The following is a 9,821-nucleotide window of genomic DNA, read 5'->3' on the forward strand; positions in this document are numbered from 1 at the left end:
AGTGGAGTCATTGGTTGGAAGGGACTCAGGTCCTGTTCCTAGTGCTGACGGACTATAAAAACCTAGAATATCTAAAAACCGCCATGAGGCTGAACGCCTGGCAAGCTAGGTGGGCCCTCTTTTTCACTAGGTTCCGTTTCACTATGTCCTACTGGCCTGGGTCTAAAAACCGGAAACCCGATGCAATGTCATGCATATACGAGGGGGAGAGACGCAAACCCGATCATGGCCTGATTCATCCGGACACTTGCTTCGTGTCAACCTTCAATTCGGAGATCGAGGTCCAAGTGAAAGAAGCAATTAAAGACTCACCCAGTCCGGCAGGTTGCCCAGCCAACAGACAGTATGTCGTGCCTCCTCTGAGGGGGAAGGTGATTTACTGGGTCCACATGAACCGCACCGTGTGTCACCCGGGCATGGCCAAGACGTGGTCAGTGGTTTAACAGCGCTTTTGGTGGCCGAACATCGAAAAAGACGTACGAGACTATGTCAATGCATGCCCAGGTTCCACTGCCAACAAACCCTCCCTGCAACGGCCCGCGGGAGAGCTTTCTTGACATCCGTTGTCCCACATCTCCCTAGATTTCGTGACTGGTCTTCAATCTTTACAAGGTCACACCGCTGTGCTTTCAATAGTGGATCGTTTCTCAAAAATGCTTCACTTCCTCCCGCTGCTGAAAATCCCCTCCGCCAAGCTGACCGCCGAGCTTCTGTTGGACAAAGTGTTCCAGTACCACGGCTTTCCTACCGACATGGTGTCGGACAAAGGACCCCAATTCATTTCATGATTTTGGATGGAATTTTGCTCGCTGATAGGAGCCACGGCGAGTCTGTCCTCGGGTCAGCCCCAGAGTCCGATGGCCAGACCGAACGGGTTGGTCAGGACATGGAAACCGGTCTCCGTTGCCTGGCCTCCCGCGACTCCGCCTCATGGAGTTGGCACCTTGGCTGGGTGAATACTTACACAACTCCCTTCCCTCGACTTCGACAGGTATGTTGGGGTTCCATGTGGTGCATGGCACTCTCTCTCTCTCTTCCGGTCTCTAGACATTGACTCACTGGTTCCGTCAGCATTGGCCATGGTAAGGTACTGTATGCCGACCTGGCAGCGAGCCAGACAAATGCTCCTACGTATGGGGCGCACCTACAAGGCCGCAGCGGACTATAAAGTTGGACAGCAAGTCTGGCTGTCGGTGAGAGGCCTCCCACAATGAATGGAATCTCGCAAGCTGTCAGTAATGTGATCAACCCAGTTGCAGTATAATTGAACCTCTGATCTGATCAAGTCTGGTCAATTCAGCTTGGTCGTCCCGCCTGCCGAGCCCCCTCCACTCCCCCTCATGGTTGATGGGAGTCCGGTCTGCACTGTATGCCGACTCCTGTCGTCTCGCCGTCGGGGAAGGGGTTTCCAGTACCTGGTGGACTGGGTGTGCTACGGTCCCGAAGAACGATCATGGATCCCGTACCGGTGCATGGTTGATCCCTCCCTCATCAGAGACTTTCACGCCTCTCACCCCGAGGCGCCTGGGCCGTCTGGAGCCAGCCATTACCATGGACCCATACATATAAAAACCTTGTGTTACCGGGCACCTTTTGCCTTTCTCTTAGGCCATCTTGTCAAAAGACACATGTCTCGTGTGCAGCAGATGCCTAGATAAGACTCGGACGTCTGTATTGCTCATTCCTTTGTAATAAATCCATTTGCGGTTAACTTTGTCTAATCATTGGTCATCTCTTCCTCGATCAGTGAACACGCGTCGGGTCCAAACTTGCAAATCCCTACAATACATCCATTTTCCAAACTGAGTACTGAATTTGGGTCCAACTCCGTGTTCTGGTTATAACAGTCACACGCTTTCAACCCTGCAGTTTATCCAATGATGCGTCTAATTTATGGATTTTTTTCTAACGGCGACCAGGGCCACTCGAGAAGTAGAGGTAAGAGTGACACAGGTGGAATATAAGTGTTGAGGAAGACGAAAATTTAATGTAACTTCGCACTTTGTGCATGAATAAAATTAGCATGAACAGACCCTCACCATGGAAAATGCAAGAAAAAATGCATATGACGCAGCTTTGAAGTTAAAAGGAATTGACCTGGCCGATAAAGAAGGAAACAAAGCTGCTGCACGTGAACTTGGCATAAATGAATCGATGGTGAGAGACTGGAAACGGCAGCGGGAAGAAGTGGAGCAATGTAAAAAGAAGTATAAAGCTTTCAGAGGTAATAAAAGCAGGTACCTTCAACCGTGTTGCTGTTGTGTTACTGCCGCGTCCCGGTGACTTTTACCAGTAGGTTTTTTTTTTACCCAGCCCTGTTAGTGCTGTGTTAGAGAGGCCCCATAGCTCATTGCTTAGAGCACTGGTTTGTTAAACCAGTGGCTGTGGGTTCGTATTCCACTGGGGCCTTCACTCCCTGAGAAGGGTTCCGTCAGGAAGGGCATCCCGAGTAAAAAATTCTGCCAAACGTATATGTGCGTTTATCTGAGATGACATGCTGTGGTGACCCTGAAAGGGACAAGCTGAAAGAAACTCCTGTTACTACTGTATTGCTGTTGTGTTACTGCCATGTCACAGACACTGTTTGGAAAGAAAAGATAAGGTATATCATTAAAATTTTGAAAACTCTTTCTGTGCACCGTGTTTGTAAATATGTCGTGTTTCAATGCGGGCATATGCGGCTTATAGACACGCACACCTGATGTAAGTACAAAATGGTTTTTCCTTTAAAACTGGGTGAGGTGATAATCAGGTGCGTTTTATAGTTCAGATTATAGTTCACATTACCGTAAATGTTTGATCTCCAATAATATATCCAATTAATGCCTTCAGGGGCTGAGTTTTGTTAAAATAATCATCCATATGTTCTCATTTTGTTCATACTGTAGTTGGTGACACATCACCACTAAGCTTGTACCTTTCAACTCACTGTCTTGATGTAATCACTCTAACTCTATGTAATCAATCAGGGAGAAGTCCTGTCGCTCCCCTTGCAGCAAGTAAAACTTGAAGCCTTGTCTGTTCGCCTTCTTTTAATAGAGAGTCAAGCTTTTTAAACCTGACATTTGGTCCTTCGAGCCGGATCCCAACACACCACCGCCAATCGAGCAGGGAGAGAGTGCCAGAGTCCAATCTCCCCTCGGTGGACGAAGGTTGACAGGATCACGAACAGCTGGCGTCCAGACAACGCGTGAACCGGTAAGTTAAGGCTACTCCGCCAGAAGGAGGTTGAAGGCTACTCCGCCAGAAGGAGGTTTAAGGCTACTCCGCCAGAAGGAGGCTTGAAGGCTACTCTGCCAGAAGGAGGTTTCAAGGCTACTCCGCCAGAAGGAGGTTTCAAGGCTACTCCGCCAGAAGGAGGTTTTAAGGTTACTCCACCTTTAAAGAGGGTATTTATAAGGATCCATAAATATGTGAGTGGGTGAATGCGAGTGTGAATGCCATTGCGTACTTGTGGAATCATGGGTCATGGATGGAAACCTAATGATGCTAACAGAAGTCTGTGTTCCGGTGAAGTACACAAGGCAGTGGATTAGGAGTTAGGTTGTAAAAAGGACAAGTAGTCTCTCAGGGACAAACGCAGAAAAGGATAATGGAGAGCGGGAATAGTAAGTCTGCCCTAGAGGGGATGTAAACTTTACGAAATAATGTTTACCGGGCAGCATGATGTTTCTTAAAGAAATGGAAAAAAAAAAGAGAAAAATAGCATGGCTTAAATGGCAAGTTAACAGTTGAAGGATGTAGCAGGTTGGTAGAAAGATTGATGGCAAGTGTTACAGGGAAGTAAGGAAAAGCCAAGATTAAGACTTACATTTTAGGATGGCGAGAGGTTGGTTAGCATAGGCAAGAAGAGAAAGGCAGGAGAGTCAGCTGAAGTTATGCAAGCAGTGGCAATATTAAAACCAGCTACAACAGTTTAAAACAGGCTAAAGAAAGTGAGGCAGAAAGAGAGCTGTAAGAAAATCTTGAAAAAAAAAATGAAAAAGAAAAAAAATGCTGTCTCCCTGGGAAATATATTCGCTAATAAAAGCGCCAAGGAGCCAGCAACAGGAAAATATGGCACACACATATTGACACAATCACAAGCCCCCGACCCTCCTATTGATTTAACAGTTCTAAAAGATGTGCAAAACATGCTCCTGAAAGTGAAACTCAGTGATGGCTTACAGAAAAAACTGAATTAGAAGATAATATAAATTGGCGGTATCAAACTGGCAGTCCACGGGCCATTTGTGGCCCCCAAGATGATGTTTTGCGGCCCCCACCTTCTTTACGATGAAAGTCAAATGATGGTGTGGCCCTGAAGTTTTATATGAATGGCATTTTATGGTGTTGTGTGCAGAGCTGGTGAACCTACCAATCACGGTGGGGTTGTGGCTTTCGGGGTGTGACAGTGAAAAGTCCTGATGCAAGCTGAGAAACATTTTTCATTGAGTGAAAGTTTGCCATGGAGAGTTTTATTAGTTTTGCGCACAACCTGTTTACACCAGATTTCTTGCTTATCTTATTTTGTGCTTTAAAAAAAAAGACTTTTAAATAGTGTGCAACTAGAATCACTGAGGGGGTAGTGATACACATGTCTGCCTTTGGTGTGGGCAGTGTGGGATCGATTCCCGCTGAGTGATGGTGTCGATATCTGCCCTGTGACTGACTGGCGACAAATTCAGGGTGTAGTCCACCTTTCGCCAGAAGTTAGCTGGAATCGGCTTCAGCTTTCCTGCAACTCTTGTGAGGATAAGTGGCTTGGATAATGACATGTTATGACAAGTTGTGTGCATGTGCGCTGAGTCAGAATGTGCCTCCAGCGGCCCTAAGGTCAATGGACTTTTGAGATCACTGATATACATAATCAGGGGAAAACCTGTATTGCCCCCCCCAAAAAAAACTGCTTAAAACACTGACAATTTTGAGTCACGAACCTTGCCATGTCTCAACAGGAGGGATGGTAATGGTAGATATTATACAGACATTTTCGCACCTTTGGATTCAATTCTTACTCAAAAAGTTTTTGTAGATCATGTCTTAATTGCTACAAACACAATACTCAAGGGAACTGCAGACCTACCAGAGGGCAGTTTCCCCAAGGTAGTCAGCCTTTCCAGTTTTTACACATTAATTTTATTTGAGTTAAACAGCATTACAAATGTTGTTTAGTATTGATCTGGCCCTTATATAATGGGTGGAGATTTTTCCATGTACAAGTGCTGATGCTATTACTGTGGCAAAGTTCTTGTGTAAATATATTATTACTTCTCATGGCATCCCAGAAAAATTGTATGGCAACAATGTGCCACATTTTGTTAATGAAAAAAAAAATACTCAAGCATCTGCAAATCTAGAAATAACTAAAAAAAAAAACCATTGTGCAGAATTAGTGGAACCAAGCAATGGGACAGTGAAGTCTTGATTAAGGAAAACTACATTTAGTAAAACTGTATATGAAAATAACCCCAACAACTAAAGGACTGTTCCCATTTGAAATAGTATCTAGTAGATTAGATTAGATTAGATTAGATTAGATTAGATTAGATTAGATTAGATTAGATTAGATTAGATTAGATTAGATTAGACTGCCCATGGTAGAGCGGCCAGTGCAGCAGTCAGAAGAAAATACTTTAAGTGATTGGGTGAAAGAGATGCTGCTAAATAAAACTGGGAAAGAAGCAAATGATCTGCCGCCTACTGTGCCTTCTTCACAGGTGCTGTTGGTGTCCATTGGTGATTGTGTTCTGAGAAAAGTCATCAAGAGGAAGTGTTGGTCCTCGCCTCCCTGGGATGCTCCACTCCCATGGTGATAAAGATAGTAGATAGTAGAACGTCCCACATGGATACACTTGTCCCACTGCAAGCCTGTGGCTCCCTTTTCATTCAACGACGAGTCGCGGTGGAAGTCCGGCTACAAATGGTGGGGTAGCAATAGGCTGCACTGGTCTCAAACCGGTGAAGAATTCATCTGATCCGCGCTTGAGCATGTTAGGTAAAGGAGAGCCACTTTTGAGACTGCTGGCCTTCGTGTTGTTCGGACCATGGCTCCTCCGCTCCGGCCAGTCTGGGACTGTACGTGTTTATCACTGGATCTATGGACATGAATCATCATGGAGCAAGGACAATCCCACCTCTCCAATGGAAGCCAACGCCTGGTACTCTTATGTGAATATGGTGTCCCTCCGTGGACAACCAATGACAGATCAACAAGTGTGGTGAAGCTGGAACTACTCAGATTCCCCGCCATGAAAAGAAGTCTGCAGCAGCGACGAGTCCGACAATGCCGGAAATTCCACCTGCTGGTCCCAGGCTTCATGCCAGGCCAGGAGAGGACGCAGACAGAAACCATCTGAGGTTTTCAGGACGGACCTGATCACCACCATGAAGGTGCATGACTCGTACCAGCTCAACGCAGAGGATTACTACTTCCTGGCCGATCCATAGAAGCATAAGCGAGAAAAAGGGCATCCATGTGCCCATTAGCCCGCAGTCCATCCCGGAGCCCGTGGACTGGGTGCTAACTGACAAAAGCAAGGATGTCATGTTCATCAGGCCCAAGAAGCTGATCCGCACATCTGCCACCCTGGTCCTCAGTTATGTGGACATCAGGACTTTGGCGGAGGGCATGTGTCACTACAATCTCAACGAGGAAGTCGTCACCTGGCTGCAGGTAATCAACGAGGAGTTTGCAAGGTTGGCCCTTCTGCCACTGGATGAATTTGCCATAGAGTGCTGAGCACCATTGTCATAACAACATGACACACACTACCGAGACACAGAAGGGCTTTGGTATCGAGTACAACGAGAATGTGATGTGCGACATGCCAGTTCCCCAACGAAGAGGACAACAACGAGATGGTGTTCCGCAACAAGTGCAATATCTGCGTCCACCAGATATCCTGCCAAAGTGCCAGTTGTGCCTGAAAACGGGCGATGCTATGAAGCCCACCCGCAGTGGAACCAAGTGGGTCCATGTCAGCTGTGCCTTGTGGATCCCAAAGATGAGCAATGGGAACCTGGAGAAGATGGAGCACGTCACCAATGTGCCGCACATTCCCAGCAACAGCCTCCACTCTGGCCTGGAGATGACCATCATCACTCAGAACGACAATGTCAAGGTCAAGTACGACTGGCCCAAGCACAGTGGGCCTTAAAGGCAGTGACACTGAAGAGCAGGACTCCACCACTGAAGTTGAAAATTAGGAAAGCGTCGGGAGCAAGAAGGGCAAATTGAGAGGAAAGGTTGGAGGGGACAATAAAGAGGACATGGCCGCCCTCGGCCTCATCCCTTTCGCCTCGTCGTCCTTGTGTCATGTTTGTAAATGTGACCCGCAGGAAAAGCGTGTCAATGTCCGCAAGATGAAAATGCAAGAGATGGAGGAGGTCTTCTACCAGTTTGCGGATACCGAGAAAGTGGGCCGTCACCTCAAGATGACACCCAAGACAGATGACTTCCTGTACCAGTACTAGAAGCTGAAGCACAAAGCTAACTTCAACCAGCTGCTGCTCATGCCTAAGAAGGACGAGGAGGACACCCTGGCCAGACGTGAACACGAGGTGTTGCTGAGATGACTGCAGCTATTCACGCACCTCTGCCAAGACCTGGGGAGGGTGTGCAACCTGACTTGCATGGTGATGAAGATGTAAAGACTGTTGTTTGGAAAAATATGAGCGATGGAGTGCAGGACAATGGCCTGACTTTGAATGGACAAGGACTCGCCACTGTCACCAGCAGAGCTGAAGAATCTCTTCTGTGTTTGCCCTTATATGCCATGGGGTGCAAAAGTCTACATGACTGTCACAATCATCAGCGAGAGTTACATCTCTAGTCACGGCTTCCACTTTCAGTGGAGGCTGTGTCCTTACCTCGACATCAACCGTTCCCTTTCTCCTACATGTTTCACGACTCCAGTCCCAAGAATATCTACACTAGACTTGCTTGGGCTGCTGTGTACCCGCACTTGATGGTTTCAGAAATTAGCACCAATGTTCACCCACTGTTTATTTATTTATTATTATTATTATTATTAGTAGTAGTAGTAGAATTAGTATTAGTATTAGTATTATTAGTTTTATTATTACTATTCGTCCTGGTTCACCTCCGGATCTTGGTATGTTATGATGAAGTTCCTTATCTGTAATTACTGTTCTGGGTTTGTTCTGCCTTTTCATGATGTGTATAATCGCACATTTTTTTAAATGCAGCCCTATGGGGGCACAAACCAGTGCAATCTGTAGGCCGGTCCCAAGCCCGGATAAATGCAGAGGGTTGCGTCAGGAAGGGCATCCGGCGTAAAAACTGTGCCAAACAAATATGAGCGTTCATCTAAAGAATCCCATACCGGATCGGTCGTGGCCCGGGTTAACAACGCCCGCCCCCGGCACTGCTAACCTACAGGGCGTCGGTGGAAATTCAGCTACTGTGGGTCGAAGACAAAGAAGAGGAGGAAAACGGATCCAGCGTCAGAAGAAAAAGAGGAATGCACAGAGCCTACAACTGAGTGTAGGGACTTTGAATGTTGGGACTATGACAGGAAAAGCACAGGAGTTGGTTGACATGATGATTAGGAGAAAGGTTGATATTCTGTGCATCCAAGAGAGCAGGTGGAAAGGTAGTAAGGCTAGAAGTTGGGAGCAGGGTTTAAATTATTCTACCACGGAGTAGATGGGAAGAGAAATGGAGTAGGGGTTATTTTAAAGGAAGAGCTGGCTAAGAATGTCTTGGAGGTAAAAAGAGTATCAGATCGAGTGATGAGACTAAAATTTGAAATTGAGGGTGTTATGTATAATGTGGTTAGCGGCTATGCACCACAGGTAGGATGTGACCTAGAGTTGAAAGAGAAATTCTGGAAGGAACTAGATGAAGTAGTTCTGAGCATCCCAGACAGCGAGAGAGTTGTGATTGGTGCAGATTGTAATGGACATATTGGTAAAGGAAACAGGGGCGATGAAGAAGTGATGGGTAAGTACGGCATCCAGGAAAGGAACTTTGAAGGGCAGATGGTGGTGGACTTTACAAAAAGGATGGAGATGGCTGTAGTGAACACTTATTTCCAGAAGAGGGAGGAACATATAGTGACCTACAAGAGCGGAGGTAGAACCACGCAGGTAGATTATATTTTGTGCAGACGATGTAATCTGAAGGAGGTTACTGACTGTAAAGTAGTGGTAGGGGAGAGTGTAGCTCGACAGCATAGGATGGTAGTATGTAAGATGATTCTGGTGGTGGGTAGGAAGATTAAGAAGACAAAGGTAGAGCAGAGAACCATGTGGTGGAAGCTGAGAAAGGAAGAATGTTGTGCGGCCTTCCGGAAAGAGGTGAGACAGGCTCTCGATGGACAACCGAAGCTCCCGGAAGACTGGACGACGATAGCCAAGGTGATCAGAGAGACAGGCAGGAGAGTACTTGGTGTGTCATCTGGTAGGAAAGGGGAGAAGGAGACTTGGTGGTGGAACCCCAAAATACAGGGAGTCATACAAGGAAAGAGATTAGCGAAGAAGAAGTGGGATACTGAGAGGACTGAGGAGAGGCGAAAGGAGTACATCGAGATGCGACGTAGGGCAAAGGTAGAGGTGGCAAAGGCTAAACAAGAGGCATATGAAGACATGTACACCAGGTTGGACACGAAAGAAGGAGAAAAGGATCTCTACAGGTTGGCCAGACAGAGGGATAGAGATGGGAAGGATGTGCACCAGGTAAGGGTGATTAAGGATAGAGATGGAAATGTGTTGACTGGTGCCGGTAGTGTACTAAATAGATGGAAAGAATACTTTGAGAAGTTGATGAATGAAGAAAATGAGAGAGAAGGAAGAGTTGAAGAGGCAAGAGTGAAGGA

At 46.6% G+C, this 9,821-nt stretch overlaps 1 pseudogene; it reads left to right on the top strand.

Moving 5' to 3' along the window:
- Nucleotides 1-653: 653 nt before the first annotated feature.
- On the top strand, nucleotides 654-7,632 carry LOC133500059 (protein Jade-1-like; annotated as a pseudogene).
- The last annotated feature ends 2,189 nt before the right edge of the window (nucleotides 7,633-9,821 follow it).

This window comes from Syngnathoides biaculeatus, chromosome 4 (assembly GCF_019802595.1).
Source record: "Syngnathoides biaculeatus isolate LvHL_M chromosome 4, ASM1980259v1, whole genome shotgun sequence".
In the NCBI taxonomy this organism is placed as follows: domain Eukaryota; kingdom Metazoa; phylum Chordata; class Actinopteri; order Syngnathiformes; family Syngnathidae; genus Syngnathoides; species Syngnathoides biaculeatus.